The sequence below is a fragment of the Schistocerca piceifrons genome, chromosome X (genome assembly GCF_021461385.2).
Source record: "Schistocerca piceifrons isolate TAMUIC-IGC-003096 chromosome X, iqSchPice1.1, whole genome shotgun sequence".
Classification (NCBI taxonomy): Eukaryota; Metazoa; Arthropoda; class Insecta; order Orthoptera; family Acrididae; genus Schistocerca; species Schistocerca piceifrons.
The window spans coordinates 352,106,838-352,125,098 of record NC_060149.1 but is presented as its reverse complement, the minus strand read 5'-3'; the positions used below and the strand labels follow the sequence as shown (position 1 = coordinate 352,125,098).

General features: G+C 45.1%; 1 pseudogene; it reads right to left on the bottom strand.

Annotated features, from left to right (window-relative positions):
• Positions 1–14,475: 14,475 nt before the first annotated feature.
• LOC124723443 lies at positions 14,476–14,594 on the bottom strand (annotated as a pseudogene).
• Positions 14,595–18,261: the final 3,667 nt, after the last annotated feature.

Below are 18,261 nucleotides of genomic sequence, written 5' to 3'. Positions count from 1 at the left end.
ATCATTGCTTGTACAGCCCTCTCGCAGTGTCCGGAGCAAGTATGGTGGGTCTGACACACCGGTGTCAATGTGTTCTTTTTTCCATTTCCAGGAGTGTATGTGCAATTCCTAAAAGATTTACTGCCGCAGTTAATGCGAGACATCCTTTTGGATATAAGGCAATCCATTTGTTACATGGCGGATGTACCGCCCATTACGTACAGATAATTACAGACCTACTTTGCATAACATGTGAGTATCGTTATAGATCGATCGTTTGGGAAACACGAAATGTCCTTCACGGTAATCTGACCTTACACTTCTGGACTGTTGTTTGGGAGCAAAATTGAAGCAAGAGGTCTACAAGGAAACCCCGTCAACTACAGAAAACTTTACGTGCCGCACCAGCGCTGTGACAGGTCCACGGTGTTTCGGAATGACGTTTTAAAATTTTGCGAACAGTTTCCTTACTCCAAAAAGAGAAAAAAGTCCAATAAACATGGGCTCCAAAATTCATATCTTAACAGCTATGAGCACTTGTTCGTCGTCGAGGCTGTGAACCACAGCTCTTCTTATGCAATCTCTTTGCTTCCCGTATTGTTGGAGGAGTTAGTATGGACCAAAACAAATATCGTGCAATAATACACTTTATGTGCGCTTGAGCACATTGCATTATCATGTTTCTATTCAACATGTAAATGTGCTACCGTTTGTTTACCTCTCACTTTTCTTTCGAATCTTACTCTCTCTCTTATGCCCCTATTTTGCTCTTTATTTTTGAGTCTACCCCCTGGAATGCTTTTCCTGAATGGAAGCACAACAGATCGATTCACCAGACTGACGTATAAATTGGCAGTCAGGGTGCGTGGGATGACCACTAGAGTGCTCCTGCTGTCTTAAAAAATTGCACTCCATATCATAACTCCAGGTGTAGGTCTAGTGTCTCTAGCGCGCTGCTAGGTTGGTTGCAGACCCTCAACTGCCCTCCTCCTAACCAAGATATGGCCATCACTGGGACAGAGGCAGAAACAAATGTCATCGGAAAACATAACAAACCTCAACTCTGCCCTCTAGTGAGCTCTCGCTTGACACCACTGAAGTCGCAAATGACGATGGTTTGGGGTCAGTGGAATGCACGCTACAGGGCGTCTGGCTCGGAACTGTCCTTGAAGTAACCGATTTGTAACTGTTCATAGTGTCTTTGTGGTGACAACTGCTGCTAAAAGTGCTGCTGCAGATGCAGTACGATGCGAAGACAAACGCCGATGGCTTTCCTTGTCGGTAATGCCACGTGGGCGTCCGGAGCCCGGTCACCTTCCGACCTTACGGTCTCGTGAATACTGCTGCCAGCAATCGTGTACAATGGTTACATACCTGCCAGTTCATATATCCAGCATCTCGTAGCCCTGTTAAACGACCTCGTTCAGGCAGAGTGTGGTGCTGATAATGGCGTCGTTGTGGCTTTAAGGGCGTTATTGACTAACAGCAACTCACTACGTCCAATCTCAAAGGTAGTGAACACTCATGACAGTCACGGCGTGTATGTAAATCATACCTGATACACATCCTCATAATGGTGATACTTGCGCCACTTTTATGTGACTGGCGGAAATTGGAATAGACATCGTCTTTCAGATGTAGAAACACGCTTACCAACATTGCTTTATGTCGCACAACTCCTTTTTCCCGTCAGTGTATCTCAGATTTTATACTCCCCATTTTACTCTCCATTTTTAAATCTATACCTCCAAAAAATTTTATAGTCCCATTTTTGAATCTATCTTTTCTAATTTCTTACTCAATGTTCCAAAAAATCAGATCTCTTCCTGGCACCCAACCTATTTCTTCCCTTCTCTCTGGCATGCTAACGCTAGTAGTTTCACTGTCTGCACCTTGTGACAGACATTCACTTCGCGAATTATTAATTTCGTCGGTGTGGCCGACGATCCGAAGGCAAATTTACAATGCAGCCGCTGACTGCAATTGCGTTTCCCCGCCGACTTACGCCGCCTCTGCAGCTCTGCATTTGGCCCGATGTCGATGCGATGCCGCCTGCATCGTGGACTGCTGTCAGCCTCGTACGATACCGCGTGAATATCGCCTCTGCTATTCGCTGCCTACGCGATGCCGTGCCGCCCGCGTGTGACGCTGTGTGAAGCCCCGCCTCTGCGGCTCGGTGCCGATACAGTGCCGACCCCCAGTGACGCCGTGTGCAGACACCGCCTCGAGTTGCCCGTGACTGCCCACGTGGACTGCTGTACTGGCAACATACTGTGTAGCGTCGTCTCGCGCTGCTGCTACTGATAGGCGCTATTACAGCGGCACAAAAAGTAATGGCACAGACATCTTTTCACATCTAATACAAAATGTTTTAATACTAAGAACATTATACAGGGTGTTATAAAAGGTACGGCCAAACTTTCAGGAAACATTCCTCACATACAAAGAAAGAAAATATGTTATGTAAACATGTGTCCGGAAACGCTTACTTTCCATGTTAGAGCTCATTTTATTACTTCTCTTCAAATCACATTAATCATGGAATGGAAACACACAGCAACAGAACGTACCAGCGTGACTTCAAACACTTTGTTACAGGAAATGTTCAAAATGTCCTCCGTTAGCGAGGATACATGCATCCATCCTCCGTCGCATGGAATCCCTGATGCGCTGATGCAGCCCTGGAGAATGGCGTATTGTATCACAGCCGTCCACAATACGAGCACGAAGAGTCTCTACATTTGGGACCGGGGTTGCGTAGACAAGAGCTTTCAAATGCTCCCATAAATGAAAGTCAAGAGGGTTGAGGTCAGGAGAGCGTGGAGGCCATGGAATTGGTCCGCCTCTACCAATCCATCGGTCACCGAATCTCTTGTTGAGAAGCGTACGAACACTTCGACTGAAATGTGCAGGAGCTCCATCGCGCATGAACCACATGTTGTGTCGTACTTGTAAAGGCACATGTTCTAGCAGCACAGATGAAATCATGATAACGTGCTCCATTGAGCGTAGGTGGAAGAACATGGGGCCCAATCAAGACATCACTAACTATGCCTGCCCAAACGTTTACAGAAAATCTGTGTTGATGACGTGATTGCACAATTGCTTGCGGATTCTCGCCAGCCCACGCGTGTTGAGTGTGAAAATTTACAATTTGATCACGTCGGAATGAAGCCCCATCCGTAAAGAGAACATTTGCACTGAAATGAGGATTGACACAATGTTGGATGAACCATTCGCAGAAGTGTACCTGTGGAGACCAATCAGCTGCTGATAGTGCCTGCACACGCTGTACATGGTACAGAAACAACTGGTTCTCCCGTAGCACTCTCCATACAGTGACGTGGTCAACGTTACCTTGTACAGCAGCAACTTCTCTGACGCTGACATTAGGGTTATCGTCAACTGCACGAAGAATTGCCTCGTCCATTGCAGGCGTCCTCGTCGTTCTAGGTCTTCCCCAGTCGCGAGTCATAGGCTGGAATGTTCCTTGCTCCCTAAGACGCCCATCAATTGCTTCGAACGTCTTCCTGTCGGGACACCTTCGTTCTGGAAATATGTCTCGATACAAACGTACCGAACCAGGGCTATTGCCCCGTGCTAATCCATACATCAAATGGGCATCTGCCAACTCCGCATTTGTAAACATTGCACTGACTGCAAATCCACGTTCGTGATGAACACTAACCTGTTGATGCTACGTACTGATGTGCTTGATGCTAGTACTGTAGAGCAATGAGTCGCATGTCAACACAAGCACCGAAGTCGACATTACCTTCCTTCGATTGGTCCAACTGGCGTTGAATCAAGGAAGTACAGTACATACTGACGAAACTAAAATGAGTTCTAACATGGAAATTAAGCGTTTCCGGACACATGTCCACATAACATCTTTTCTTTATTTGTGTGTGAGGAATGTTTCCTGAAAGTTTGGCCGTACCTTTTTGTAACACCCTGTATGTATACCATTAACTCCTACTCTCTAAACCGGCCGAAGTGGCCGAGCGTTCTAGGCGCTGCAGTCTGGAACCGCGAGACCGCTACGGTCGCAGGTTCGAATCCTGCCTCGGGCATGGATGTGTGTGATGTCCTTAGGTTAGTTAGGTTTAACTAGTTCTAAGTTCTAGGGGACTAATGACCTCAGAAGTTGAGTCCCATAGTGCTCAGAGCCATTTGAACCTACTCACTAAAGGGCCGCGCGGGGTAGCCGCGTTGTCTCACGGCGCGTTGCAACGGTTCGCGCAGCTCCCCCCGTCGGAGGTTCGAGTCCTCCCTCGGGCATGGGTGTGTTTGTTTGTCTGTAGCGTAATTTAGTTTAAGTTAGATTACTGTGATACTTGCGCCACTTTTATGTGACTGGCTGATACACTCATCGTCTCCTAACTGCTCCTCAGTTATGCTTAGTACACAATGGTGTAAAATGTGTTCGTATCCATCCGTATTTAGCATTTTCTTAAGCGCAATGTGGATACCACATCCTATCCATGGAAAACAGCCCCGTGCTGTAAGACCATCTCCTCACTCCGTCACTGTTAGCACTACACGTAACGTTCTCCATACATTGGCTAAACTCAAACCCTTCCATCGGATTGGCACAAGATATAGCGTGAGTCACCACTCCAAATTACTTGTTGCCAGTCATTCACTGTCCAGTGGAGTCGCTCTTTGCACCATCTCAGGCGTCGCTTATCATTGACTATAGGAACATGTGGCTTGTGAGGAGCGGCATGACCACTGTACACCATTATTCTCAATTCCACAAGCACAGCCATTGTGCTAGCTGGACTCCTGGTAGCACTTTGGAACTCACGAGGGATTCCTTCTGCTGATTTCATGCCATTTTTTACATGATCGACGGTCCCTGCCTACTCTTTGTTTAGTTTGGTTTAGCTATGGTCGTCCTTCGCGTTTCCACTTCGCAATCACATCACCAGCAGGTGACTTCGACAGCTCTAGGTGGGTTGAAATGTCCTTGAAGGATTTGTTACTCATATAACGTCCAATGATTAGACCACGTTTGAAGAAATTGAGCCCTGCCATTCTGTTGGTACTGCATCGCTACTGACAACACAATACCTCGCTTCTGCTTTTATACTTGTGCGTCTGCTTCTTGTGACATTTATCAGTCAATTCTGGATTACATGGGAGTGTCCGGATACTTTTGATCAGATACCGTACCTATTGAAGTAAATCCGATTGAAAGCTAAAGCACGGATTCCACCGAATTAATGGCATTCTTCATTGACACGTTTTTGTACGGATCAATTCGAGAATATAATGCTATCACTTAAAATTGTCGTAAGCTCGCATGCTTAGGGATAATGTTACAGACATCTGATCCACAGACCTCTTTTTCTCTCTATCTAAAAAAAAAAAAAAAAAAAAAAAAAAAAAATTACACACACACACAAACACACACACACACCTCCGAGTTTTAAATTACAATGAAATTGACGTTTTGCGTGCTACGTTAATAACTGTCATTTTTTGTCATTGAACTTCCATTGAAATATATTTGGGTATTATATAATGCTTTCATTCCGTATTACATGTCTTTTAGTGGTATAATGACTGGAGAAAATAAAGCATCCGAGGATAGAAACATGTTCCTTTCTGGGTGAAGGAATTACGGTTTTGTCGCGTCCAGTGCTCGCGAGCTATGTGGTATTCACAGAGATGGGGGAAATCGATACGTAGCGCGTGTGCGTGCTCAAACGGCGTAACGCCAGAGATGAAAGGCCTAAATTCGCAGACGCGCTGGCCATCGCTTATCCGCAGTCTGCGAACCGGAAATATGCCACTGTGCATGTACGCCGTTCTTCCACTTCAACATTTCTCGGAACGGAGGTTTGTGGATTACAGATCTGTGTCTGCAGTGCACGGGGCAGAGCAATGCGACGTTTACTTTGTATATGCTAAGACCTCAGATCGCGTTTGTGATTTCGTGGTGCCGAGGGATTAACGAGAGGGCAGATAGGCGAAATGCGACCCGCAATTCCTTTTTGTTATATTTATAAAACAGCAAACCAACGACACGGAGGACTGTTTATGTATTCTGGTATGCATATATCGAAAATGCACTTGCCATCGGATATTAAGGAACTAAACAAAACCAGAATGCAGTTGAAAATACTAAAACGCTGCACGCGATTTACTAACGGTTGAACGAACACTGCGAATTGAAAACAATAAATTTAAAATTAATAAATTAGATCTACCATGTTAGAACTGCACAAATCACACGATGACACTGCTCACTGTTAATGAGCTTGTGAGCCTTCTCGATTGGTAAGTAGATCGATGGTCGTCTCGGAAGAACGGTGACGATCATGTTGCTGTTGTTGTTGGCTTACCTTCTTCAAAAAAAAAATGGTTCAAATGGCTCTGAGAACTATGGGACTCAACTGCTGTGGTCATAAGTCCCCTAGAACTTAGAACTACTTAAACCTAACTAACCTAAGGACATCACACACATCCATGCCCGAGGCAGGATTCGAACCTGCGACCGTAGCGGTCGTGCGGTTCCAGACTGTAGCGCCTTTAACCGCTCGGCCACTCCGGCCGGCGCTTACCTTCTTACCGGTGTGCAATATTCCTGACGGCGTCTTGGGGGAGGTGGTTAGCTTGTTGCGACACTCAGCGAGCTGTCGGCCGTCATTATATGGGACATACTGTGAGACCGCCTGCTGGATGCATGTAAGTGATAGTCGATACAAAACAAGTTGGCATCTTGGAACGAGGGATCAAGAGGAGGAGAACTTCACAGTAAAATGAAATGAGCGTATGGTATTGTTGGCCGGGAAGCCCCTATTAAGGGAAGTTCGGTCGCCAAGTGGAAGTATCGTATTTCGTTCTACGCCATATTAGGCGACTTGTGCGCCGGTGCTGAGTATGAAATGATGAGGAGGACAACACAACATCCAGTCCCCGAGCGGAGAAAATCTCCAACCCAGCCGGGAATCGAACCCTGGCCCTCTTGCATGGGAGGCGAGCACGTTTCCACCCAGCTAAGCAGGCGGATGACTTCGCATTAAGAGTCTTCTAGTGGCTGGCACTGATGTGCTGCTCTGCACAACTTAAACACGAGGTTCATAAAGTAACATAACATATTAACAACTCGGTGGAGAAGAATGAAAGTGCGGGACCGTATTGCCAGAGATCTCCCAGTCGCTCAAAGAAAACTGGAAGTCACTTGGAGTGAGGTCAGCGTGACTGTAGCACCAGATGTGACTGGCTTCGCAACACGAAGCAGCCGAACGAGCGGGAAAAGACAGTATGTGTCAAAAACGATTAGTTACTGTGCACTGTGCTGGTATTCTTCCACACAACAATTGAATGACTCCCCACGGCGAAGAATCATCGTGGAAATGGGAGAAGGACCAAGCGTGACGAGTGCAACCCAGATATTTGGTATTGCTCACAGCACTGTGTCACATGCATGGGGAACATTCCGAACCACAGGCAATGCTTTCCCCAGTATGAGAGGTGCTCGACCACGGTCAATTACTGCAGCGGATGACTGCTACACTTTGCAATAGACGAAAAAGGGACCCACGTCAAACAGCAGGAGCAATTGCAACCACAGCTGACAGGACTGCAAGACCACCCAATCTTACGCTTCATAGTGCCACGACAGTTGGGTGGGCGTAGTCTGTTTATTCGACGACCAATACGCACATTGGCGGCAGAGTTTGAGATGGCACCAAGAGCAAAGGTACTGGACTAACGAGGAGTGATGAAATTACAATGAAATCCATACCTTTAGCAGCTTACAGGCGTTGATCAACATGAACGGGTACAGTTAAAAATGTGTTCCCCGACCGGGACTCGAACCCGGGATTTCCTGCTTACACGGCAGGCGCTCTATCTTTTTTTTAATTGTTATCCTCATTTTGTTCAGTATAGTTCGTTGCGTTTCGTCTGTGCGGACGTCACGTAGCGTCCGTTTAAGTTGATCGTTGATTCTTTTACTCAGTTTTTTTTTTAATTACAGAGGACAATCGGTCCTCTGACCGAACACGCTGAGCTACCGTGCCGGCCTATCCGAGTGAGCCACCGAGGACATAGAGGATAGTGCGACTGCAGGGACTTATCTCTGGCACGATCCCCGTGAGACCCACGCTTCCAACATATTGTCCACACACTACATTTGTAGTGGCCCTGCCCGCTATACTCATTACTCGCGGCAGTCAATCTATCGCTTCCAGTAAGAGTTCGGGCAATGTGAGTGCATCCACTCTGAATAAGATCATTGGCCGGTAAGCCTTATCTATATGAAGATGATATCTGTTTTTTCGGATATACCATCTTCATATATCATAACGAGGAGTGAGGTCGCATGCTCTTCTCGCAGCATTCAATTGGAGTAGTGATTCTGGATGTATCCTCATACGGAGAGAGGCGGGAGCACATAATGCTCTGAGGATCAGTATTGAAGATGATCGTTTTGGTGTTCCAAATGTTATGGCGTAGGGAGGCATAATTTTGCATGGGCGTACTGACCTCCATTCTCTGGAAACGGTACGTTCGCCAGTCAACGTTATTGTGACGTTGTACTTCCCCATGTGTGTCTTTTCAGGGGTGGAATCGGGCCTGACGTCGTCTTCATGGATAACAACGAGCGACCGCATCGAACAGCACAGGTGGGGAAGCTCTTGAAACGAGAATATTTTTGGCGAATGGACAAGCCTGCCTATTTCTCCCATCCCATGGAGCAGGTGTGGGATGTATCTGCGAGACATGTCCGTGTGCACCAACGACCAACTAGCAGTTGTCCATCTTGTTGGTGCAGAATTCCTTATCAACCTTTTTGCCAGCATGGGAGGACGTTTTAGAGCACTCATTTGGTCTTTCGTGTTGACCACGAACCCTATTAAAAGCCAGGTCCCGAACCCTATTAAAAGCCAGGTCCCGCATTTTGTAACGTCCAGGAGACCGTCATCAATTGTAGTGACTTCAATGTGATTATTTGCTTTGAGTAAAAGTGTCATTTTTGTTCGCCTTATTTTCGTATTTCTTTTAGATATCTTCTGCACTGTACTGTAATGTACCGTAGCAGTACTTTCTATGTATGGTCCAAGTTTCATCGAGTTATAATTCTTCGCAATGGCACATCATGAGAAAGTAACTTTCGTCCATAAGTTTTGCACACCAGTGTATAATGTCAGCCAATGATAAGATCTGAAGATAAAATCACAGTGCTCTAGAAGCTCAAGAGAGAGGAGACCTGGATCGAAACCGAGTTGCTGGAGAGTGGAGAGGCCCTTCCACAGTGGTAGAGTGATCATTGAGACTTCGTCGTAATCCTTTCAAGAGACTTCATTTCAAGACTTGGTAGAGAGGACTTGGTCTGTACTTGCCCCTGGTGCTGATCGGCTCCAGTGAGGCTTTCAGACAACTTCGTGTTGTTCTGAGTTGCATTTCAGCCAGTGATGGATTTCATTCCAGTCTACATCTACCTCTACATCTTCATCACATCTACATGGATCCTCTGCAAGTGCCTAGCAGAGGGTTCATCAAACCACCCTCACAATTATTCGCTATTATTCCACTTTCGAGCAGCGCGCGGAAAAAACGAACATCTATATCTTTCCGTGCGAACTCTAATTCCCCTTATTTTATTATGATGATCGTATCTCCCTATGTAGGTCGGCGTCAACAAAATATTTTCGGCTTCATAAGAGAAAGTTGGTTACTGAAATTTCGTGAGAACTTCCCGCTGCAACGAGAAACGCCTTTGTCCTAATGATGTCCACTTTCTCCCCTATTTCTCGACAATACAAAACCTTCTGCTCTTCTTTGAACTTTCTCGATGTACTGCTTTAATCCTATCCGGTAACTATTCCACACCGCGCAGACGTACTCCAAGATAGGACGAACAAGCGTAGTGTAGGCAGTCTCATTATGTCTTCTAAGTGTTCTGCCAATAAATCGCAGTCTTTGGTTCGTCTTCCCCACAACATTTTCTATGTGTTCTTTCTAATTTAAGTTGTTCGTAACTGTAATTACTAGGTATTTGGTTGAACTTATGGCCCCAGATTTAATTGATTTATCGTGTAACTGGAGTTTAGAGGTTCCTTTTAGCACTGATGTGGATGACCTCACACTTTTCATTATTTAGGGCCAACTGCCAATTTTCACATCATATAGATGTATTTTATTAATTATTTTTGCAATTTGTTTTGATATTCTGATGACTTTACTTGACAGTAAACGCCAGCATCACCTGCAAACAGCCTAAGGCGGCTGCTCAGATTGACTCCTATATCGTTTTTATAGATAAGGAACGGCAGAAGGCCTATAAAATTACCTCGGGGAACGCCAGAAATCACTTCCGTTTTACTCGATGATTTTCCGTCAGTTACAACGAACTGTGACCTCTCTGAAAGGAAACCACGATATTCCATAAACACGCTATATAATTACAAGCTGCTTGTGAGGTACAATGCCAAAAGCCGTCTGGAAATATAGAAATACGGAATCAATTTCAAGTCGCTTGTCAATAGCACTCAATCCTTCTTGTGAGTAAGAAGTTAGTTGTGTTGAACAAGAACGATGTTTTCTAAATCCGTGTTGACTGTGTGTCAATAGACCGTTCTCTTCGAGATAATTCATGGTGTTCGAACGCAACATATGCTCCAAAATCCTGCTGCATATCAACGTTAATGATATAGGCTTTAATGGATTACTCCTATTGCCTTTCCAGAATATTGGTGTGACCTGTACAGCTTTCCAGTCTTTAGGTACAGATCTTTCGTCGAGCGAACGGTTGTATATCATTGTTAAGTACGGAGCTATAGCATCAGCATACTCTGAAAGGAACCTAATTGGTATACAGTCTGGACAGAAAGACTTGCTTTTATTAAGTGATTTAAGTTGCTTCACTGCTCCGAGGATATCTGCTTCTATGTTACTCGTGTTGGCAGCTGTTCTTGATTCGAGTTGTGGAATTCGTCTTCCTTGGTGAAGAAATTTCGGAAGGCTGTGTTTAGTAACTCTCCTTTAGCAGCACTGTCATCGATAGCAATTCCATTGCTGTCTTTCAGAGAAGGCATTGGTTGTCTCTTGCCGTTAGCAAGTCTTACATACGACTCGAATCTCTTTGGATTATTCTCATGAACATCTACCTTTTTTCTTTTTCTTTAGTCAATCTTCTGTACCTCATCTTGTATTGATTTTGCAGTCTTATTACGTTACTGAGTCGAGTTTTGACTGTGTTGCCAATGATTGATTTTCATGACCACTGTCATCCGATTAAAATCCGATTCCTTGGATGCCACCTCTATAATCCAGCCTCATGCAGAATTCAGGAGAGCCGACTCCTCGTGATGCTGCTACCTGAATGGTGAAAGTGCCAGCCGTGTAGTTTTTGCCAGTAGACGGCGGCGCTAATACTCTCGACCCACACAAAGAAAACCATTCAACGGCCGACAGCTGTCCGTCAGCCACCAGGCACTGCCCACTCGCAGAGATGAAGGACTAGACAACAACCCAATTACATACGCCGACGTAATTCGACGCACGCTGACAGCCAACTCTGCTCTGCCAAAGGCTGATTCAAGATTATGGTGAGTTATAAGTGACAAGCCAGTTCCCCTGAGAATCCATTTGTGCCGTCCCTGCTCAGTCCAAGGCGGTGTGCATTTGTTGTTTCAATAATCTAAGCAGTACACACTCAAAGAGAAGACTACACAGGATACATGGTAACTGAGCTCTAGTGATGACACCTAGTATACGACAGAAACTATGTTTCAACTCTTTCATAGCAATACAATAAAATAAAATCAGTAGCTATACACTGCTTAATTGACACTAAGAGGAATACATGATAGTACATTCCAGAATTACGAAAACTAACAGTAAAAATGAATGCTGGCATCTGACTTTCTTAGCGGAAATCATTTCACAACCGCTCTGAAATTCGATACATGATGTACATCACAGAATTGTGACTTTCGAGTTTCAACTTCGACTGCTTTGGTAAGCACAATCTCCCTCATTCTTAGGGGTCCAGATTACACTGACAACAATTTGCGAAATACAGCCTTCTGTTTATTTGACAGCCCGTGGGACTTCTAAGGACCTGCAGGCCAACCATAGACTCCTTAATGTTTGCTTTCTCATTTACCTGTTTCTTTCTCTTTCTGATGTATGGAAGTGAAACATGAACGATAAATAGTTTCGACAAGAAGAGAATAGAAGCTTTTGAAATGTGGTGCTACAGAAGAATGCTGAAGATTAGATGGGTAGATCACATAACTAATGAGGAGTTATTGAAAGGAATTGGGGAGAAGAGGAGTTTGTGGCACAACTTGACAAGAAGAAGGGACCGGTTGGTAGAACATGTTCTGAGGCATCAGGGAATCACAAATTTAGCATTGGAGGGCAGCGTGGAGGGTAAAAATCGTAGAGGGAGACCAAGAGATGAATACACTAAGCAGATTCAGAAGGATGTACGTTGCAGTAAGTACTAGGAGATGAAGAAGCTTGCACAGGATAGAGTAGCATGGAGAGCTCCATCAAACCAGTTTCAGGGCTGAAGACCACAACAACACATTCTCTTTCTGCCTCTCTCAATGTGGTCGAGCGCTAGTGCTGTAACTTCTGAATGTAGCACGGTATGTTTAATAGAAAAATCTATTTTTTCCCTTGTCCTGTCCTTAGTTGGTTTATTTTTAAGATCCGTTACTCGTGGCAGTGAAAAAATATTGAGTAAATCGTTCATGATTTCCTCCAAATCCGACAGGAACACATCCCATCAAGCATGCTGTTCCGAGCAATACAGGCGAAATAGTTGTCCGCATTCCACCACCAACCTCTCGGCAGAATTTAAAGATGGGTGATAGGCTGAGATAGCCCGCCCAGCTAGCCGCGCTGTCTAATGTGCTGCTTCCCGAGTGGGAAGGCGTACTGGTCCCCGGCACGATTAATGTCGAGGTCCAGTTTGCCCGCCAGCCTGTGGATGGCTTTTAGGCGGTTTTCCTTCTACTTCGGCGAATGCGGACTGGTTCCCGTTATTCCGTCTCAGTTACACTGTGTCGGCGATTGCTGTGCAAACACCGTCTCATCGTTTCCACTTATGCGTACACCATAACTACTCTACCACGCAACATTTGGGGTGTATGAGACGTTCCCCCCGGGGGGGGGGGAGGCGGGTCCACTGAGCACTGAGGGTCGAATCGCACAGTAACCCTGGGTTCGGTGTGGGGCGGCGGTGGGGTGGGTGGACTGCTGTGGCGTGTTGTGGGGTTGTGAACCACTGAGGGCTACGGCGGGACGAAGCCTCTCCGTCGTTTCTAGGTCCCTGGTTTAATACAATACAATACAGTAGACTGAAATGAAGGTGGACTGAATCCGGTGTCACTCCAAGATTTAAATCCACTGACAGGTCCGAAACTGTGGTTCATTGTCTAAAATAATTTTGTTCATGTGATCAGTCTCCTTTGAAAAATGTTTCAGACGTACATATATCACCGACCTTCCGGTGGTCTTCCTTATTGGAATGATGGAAACATACTTATAGGTCAGTCTAACGACGACAAGAACGAAGCAGAAACCTTGCTTTGTACGTAGAAGAGGTCCGAAACGGTCAGTTGCCGCTAACTCATGTAGCTTAATGGGAATAATTGAAAACAACTGCCTCTGGTGTGATATGATGGGTGACTTTGCTTTCTGGCTCGCTTTACAGACTGAGACCACATTTCTGATGTGTCTCTCTGTGCCCTTAAAGTGAGAGATGGGATGGAGTTTATAGAAACACTTCTTGGGCACAATGTGAATATAGCTCAGATGAGTTTACCACAATAATTTGTTCGCCAGTTCATCAGGAATACTTAGTAACCACAAGACTTCTCAGGTTCATGCTACCAAAACATAACATTTTCCTCACTAAATAATACTGTCAGATGCCAATCTGAAATCTGTCCTTAAAGTTTGTTTTGATGTCAAGAAGAATATGGTTCTTGTCTTGTTCCCTGTCAATTTACTTTAATGAGGTAGGTACATAGTTTTCTAACACTATTTTCTTCATTTCTGTGAAGTCATTTTTGTGTCTTACTCTCTATGTACATGGTTGCTTTCCTTGTTAAAAGATGAATGTCAAATTGCAATACAAATACTTTACGCTGATATGACAAAAGTCGTGGGATGCCTCCTAATACCGTGTTTGACCTCCTCTTGCCCGGCGTAGTGCCCCAACTAGACGTGACATGGAGTCAACAAGTCGTTGGAAGTCCCCTGCAGAAATGTTGAGCCATGCTACCGCCATAGCTGTCCATAATTGCGAAAGGGTTGTCGGTGCAGGATTTTTAGCTCGAACTGGCCTCTCGATCATGTCCCATAAATGTTCGATGGGATTCATGTCGGGCGGTCTGGGTGGCCAAATCATTCGCTCGAATAGTCCAGGATGTTCTTCAAAAGTGTAATAATGCTGTATGGCTCAAGTGCTTGGCGCATGGCTTTCAATTGGACACCAGTTCGGCGACTTGCGTGTTCCTGGGCCAACGGCACCCGGTTTTCCCAGGCGGTTACTCATCCTAGTACTAACCGGGGCCGCCCTTGCATAACTTCGGTGATCGTACGGGAACCTGTGTATCCAATGTGGGAAGGTCGTTGGCGCGTCATAGCTAAAAGATGACCTTCGCGCCAGTTGTAAGTTCCCGATTCATGGATGGTTTGTCTCTAGATGTCTCCCTGAAGCAGTTTGCTTGCCCGTTCGTTCATTATAAAACGTGAGTCGAATCGAAATGAAGGTAAAACAGTAATGAAATGCGTTTAGGGTTCTTTGCTGCAACAGGTGCAATTCAGTTACAACGCGGCAGCGTGATTTTCATCGAGACTGCGGCACCTGCATTCGATGATGATACCTGTATTTCGACACACTTGTCGCTCATGTAAGCGGAAATCCACACGTTGCACCCTTCTGCGCGTTTAAGACGTAGAGCGCATTCAACAGCTTTTTATCATGTAGTCCGCTGAAGGCTACTTATCATACCAGTCGAGAACTAGCCATTCCTCATATCTCTGTCTGGTGTGTTTTGCGATAGCGTATGTTGTTCAAACCCTGCAAGATTCAGTTCCTACAGGCCCTTCATGATGGTGATAAACAAAAACGTGTACATTGTGGATCTATTCTGAGCGTATGGTTGGAAGACAACAATTTCTTTTCTCGTTTAGTGTTGAGTGATGGGACTACATTCCCTCTAAGAGGAAAAGTGAACCACCACAACGCAATAACATAGAAAACACAACAACCACATAACACAGTCAAGCACGAAGGAGACTCACAGAAGTTTCATGTGTTTTTCGCTGTTATCTGGGGAAGAAATTTCCGGCTTTCTTTTTTCTCAGTAAGACAGTTACAGGAATTGTGTTTGAGATCTGAATTTTTCTGCAAGAAAATAACATGACATTATTCAACGGCGCGGAGTACTAGCGAACTGTCACCAGCGTGGAAGAGCATTAATGAGTTGTCTCAACGACGGATCACCTGTGAAAGGAGAAAGACGGAGGGGGGCTGGGATAGGGGGGGGGGGGGGAGAGGTTTCTGAAATATCCCACTTGAAACGAGTATGGGTGAAACAACGGCGCCGCATAGCAACAGCAGTGAATGTAGTAACTCCAGCTACATCGTAAGGCATGGGACTAGTATAACTATCATCTGGATGTTTTTCGTGTGTGCGGCGGAGATTGCATTGAACTTTTGTGGAAGGCAAATGAAAATTTTGATTCTGATTGCAAAAGTACCCCAAGTTTATATTCACGTGCATGATAAAGATATACCTTTGTAAGGTTAGATGTTTTTTCTAGAAATAAAAACTTTATAGTCCCAAGCTTCTACGATGCAGAAAAAAAATTAGTAAAACTGGAAAGACGACGTCGATTTCGATCCATTGACGACATATGTCACCTGGGATACAGTAGATGTACTTATAAGGGTTTCAGCGTCGTCCGCGAACAGATAGCTTAGTAACAGCTACCAGAGCGCTACTAATATCTATCCTTTAATAGGAAATGCTCACAGCTAGAAGGCTCTGTATGGCTCTGAGCACTATGGGACTTAACTTCTGAGGTCATCAGTCCCCTAGAACTTAGAACTACTTAAACCTAACTAACCTAAGGACATCACACACATCCATGCCCGAGGCAGGATTCGAACCTGCGACTGTAGTAGTCACGCGATTCCTGACTGAAGCGCCTAGAACCGCTCGGCCACAGCGGCCGGCAACAGTGACCCGAATATAGAATAAATTTACATTATTTCACGTCTATGATCACATTTTTTAGTCATCAGACTATCGGTTTTATAAAACATAGTTTGATAAAAAATTTGTGACCATAGTCGTTAAGCAAAGGAGATACTCTTTTCACAGCAGGAAATCGATACGTAAGTAAACTTGCATTTCCAGTGAAATTCAGTTTTTAGTGGTATGTTTCCAACAGTGCATGGGACGATGTGGCTCGTGTTCATTGTTACATCTGTCATCATGCATCGAAGGCTCATTAATAGCTTATACCATGCGTACACCACAGGGACATTATTCGAACAATCAACCACTATCGTGAGGCGTAGAACCCTGAACAGCTATTTAGTAGTGGCTGTCCCTGCTCAGCAACAGCAGCTGATACCGCTACCTACAAATTATGACTGTTAAATATCCCGAGGAGTGTGCAACGGAAATGTGCGCTGCCTTTCGGATGCAATGGGGAGTGCTGTGTCGACAAAGACAGTACCCAACCTTCTCCATACGATCAATTCGGCCTGTAGGTGTCCTTTACGAACAGTAGTATAAATCGACAGTACCGTGCTGCATGAGGAAGATGGACAAGGGAACACCTGGGCGGAAGCTGGATCAGCGGAGTCCAGTTCTTTTCACGGACAAGTGCAGGATATCTCACACCTGATGATCGTCATAGAAGAGTGTGAAAGCGACTGGGTACCAATGCAGGGGTAACGCGGCCGTTCTATGGGTTCGGCAGGGAGGTGGATCAGCCACCTTGTGTCATGTAAGACGCCTCTCATCATAATCTGACGGATAGGATCAGCAGCGATCTGCAGCTGTTTGCTGATGACGCTGTAGTGTGCGGGACAGTGTCGTCGTAGTGTGACTGTAGGAGGATACAGCAAGAATTAGACAGAATTTCTATTTGGAGTGACGAGTGACCGCTTTCTGTAAATGTAGACAATTTTAACTTAATGGGGACGAGTTAAAAAAACAATTCTGTATTGTTCGAATAGAGTATTGGTGGTGTGTAGCTTGATACAGTCACGACGATTAAATATCTAGGCCTAATGTTGGAAAGCGATGTGAAATGGGTAGTAGGGAAGGCGAATGTTCGTCTTCGGTTAATTTGGTAAATTTTAAGAAAGTACAGCTGGTCTGTTAAGGAAGTCACGTATAAAACACTATTGAGATCTATTCCTGAGTACTGCTCAAGTATCTGGGGTTAAAAGAAGGTATTGAAGCAATTCAGGGGCGTGCTGCTTAGATTTGTTACCTGTAGATGCGATCAGCACGCGAGAATCACAGAGATGCTTCCTGAACTCAAAAGTGAATCCCTGGATGGAAGACGACGTTCTTTTTAGGAAACGGTATTGAGAAAATTTAGAGGATAGGTACTTGTGTCAGAGAGCAGAACGATTCTATTGCCGCCTTTGTATATTTCGCGTAAGGACCACGAAGATAAGAGAAATTACTACTCGTACGGAGGCATAAAGACAGTCGGTTTTCCTTTACTCCATTTGGAAGTGGAACAGCAAAGGGAATGACTATAGTGGTACAAGGTACCCTCTGCCACGTGTCGTACGGTGGCTTGCGGAGTGTGTATGTAGATGTCGATCGCTGTCGAGGAAAATTTGAAGACTTTGCGGCACTGGGACAGAATCCCCCAACGTAATGTCTAGCCCTACGGTCAACATTTCGGCGAAGGGGTTCGTCTTCCAGCACGATAAAGCGTGGGCACATAGCGCCCACCCGGCAAGACAGGCGTGAACCAAATGAAATGGCCTACAATAACTGCTTATATGCAGTAGATTGAGTATGCTTGGGACAAGTTTAAAATTACTGTGCTCCGTCTCAGGAACTGTTCTCACACACTGGATGACTTCAAGAGATCTACGGTGGACAGGAAGCCAAGGAGAACCCTAGCATGCTACAATGATTGCGGTGGAACGGCGTGCTACCAGTCTTACCCATCAGAAGATTTTGACTTCACCGAAGAATAAAGACGTACACTTCCCAACAGAGAGTCACTATTTTCGTTATTATTTTTACGTTATTTCTA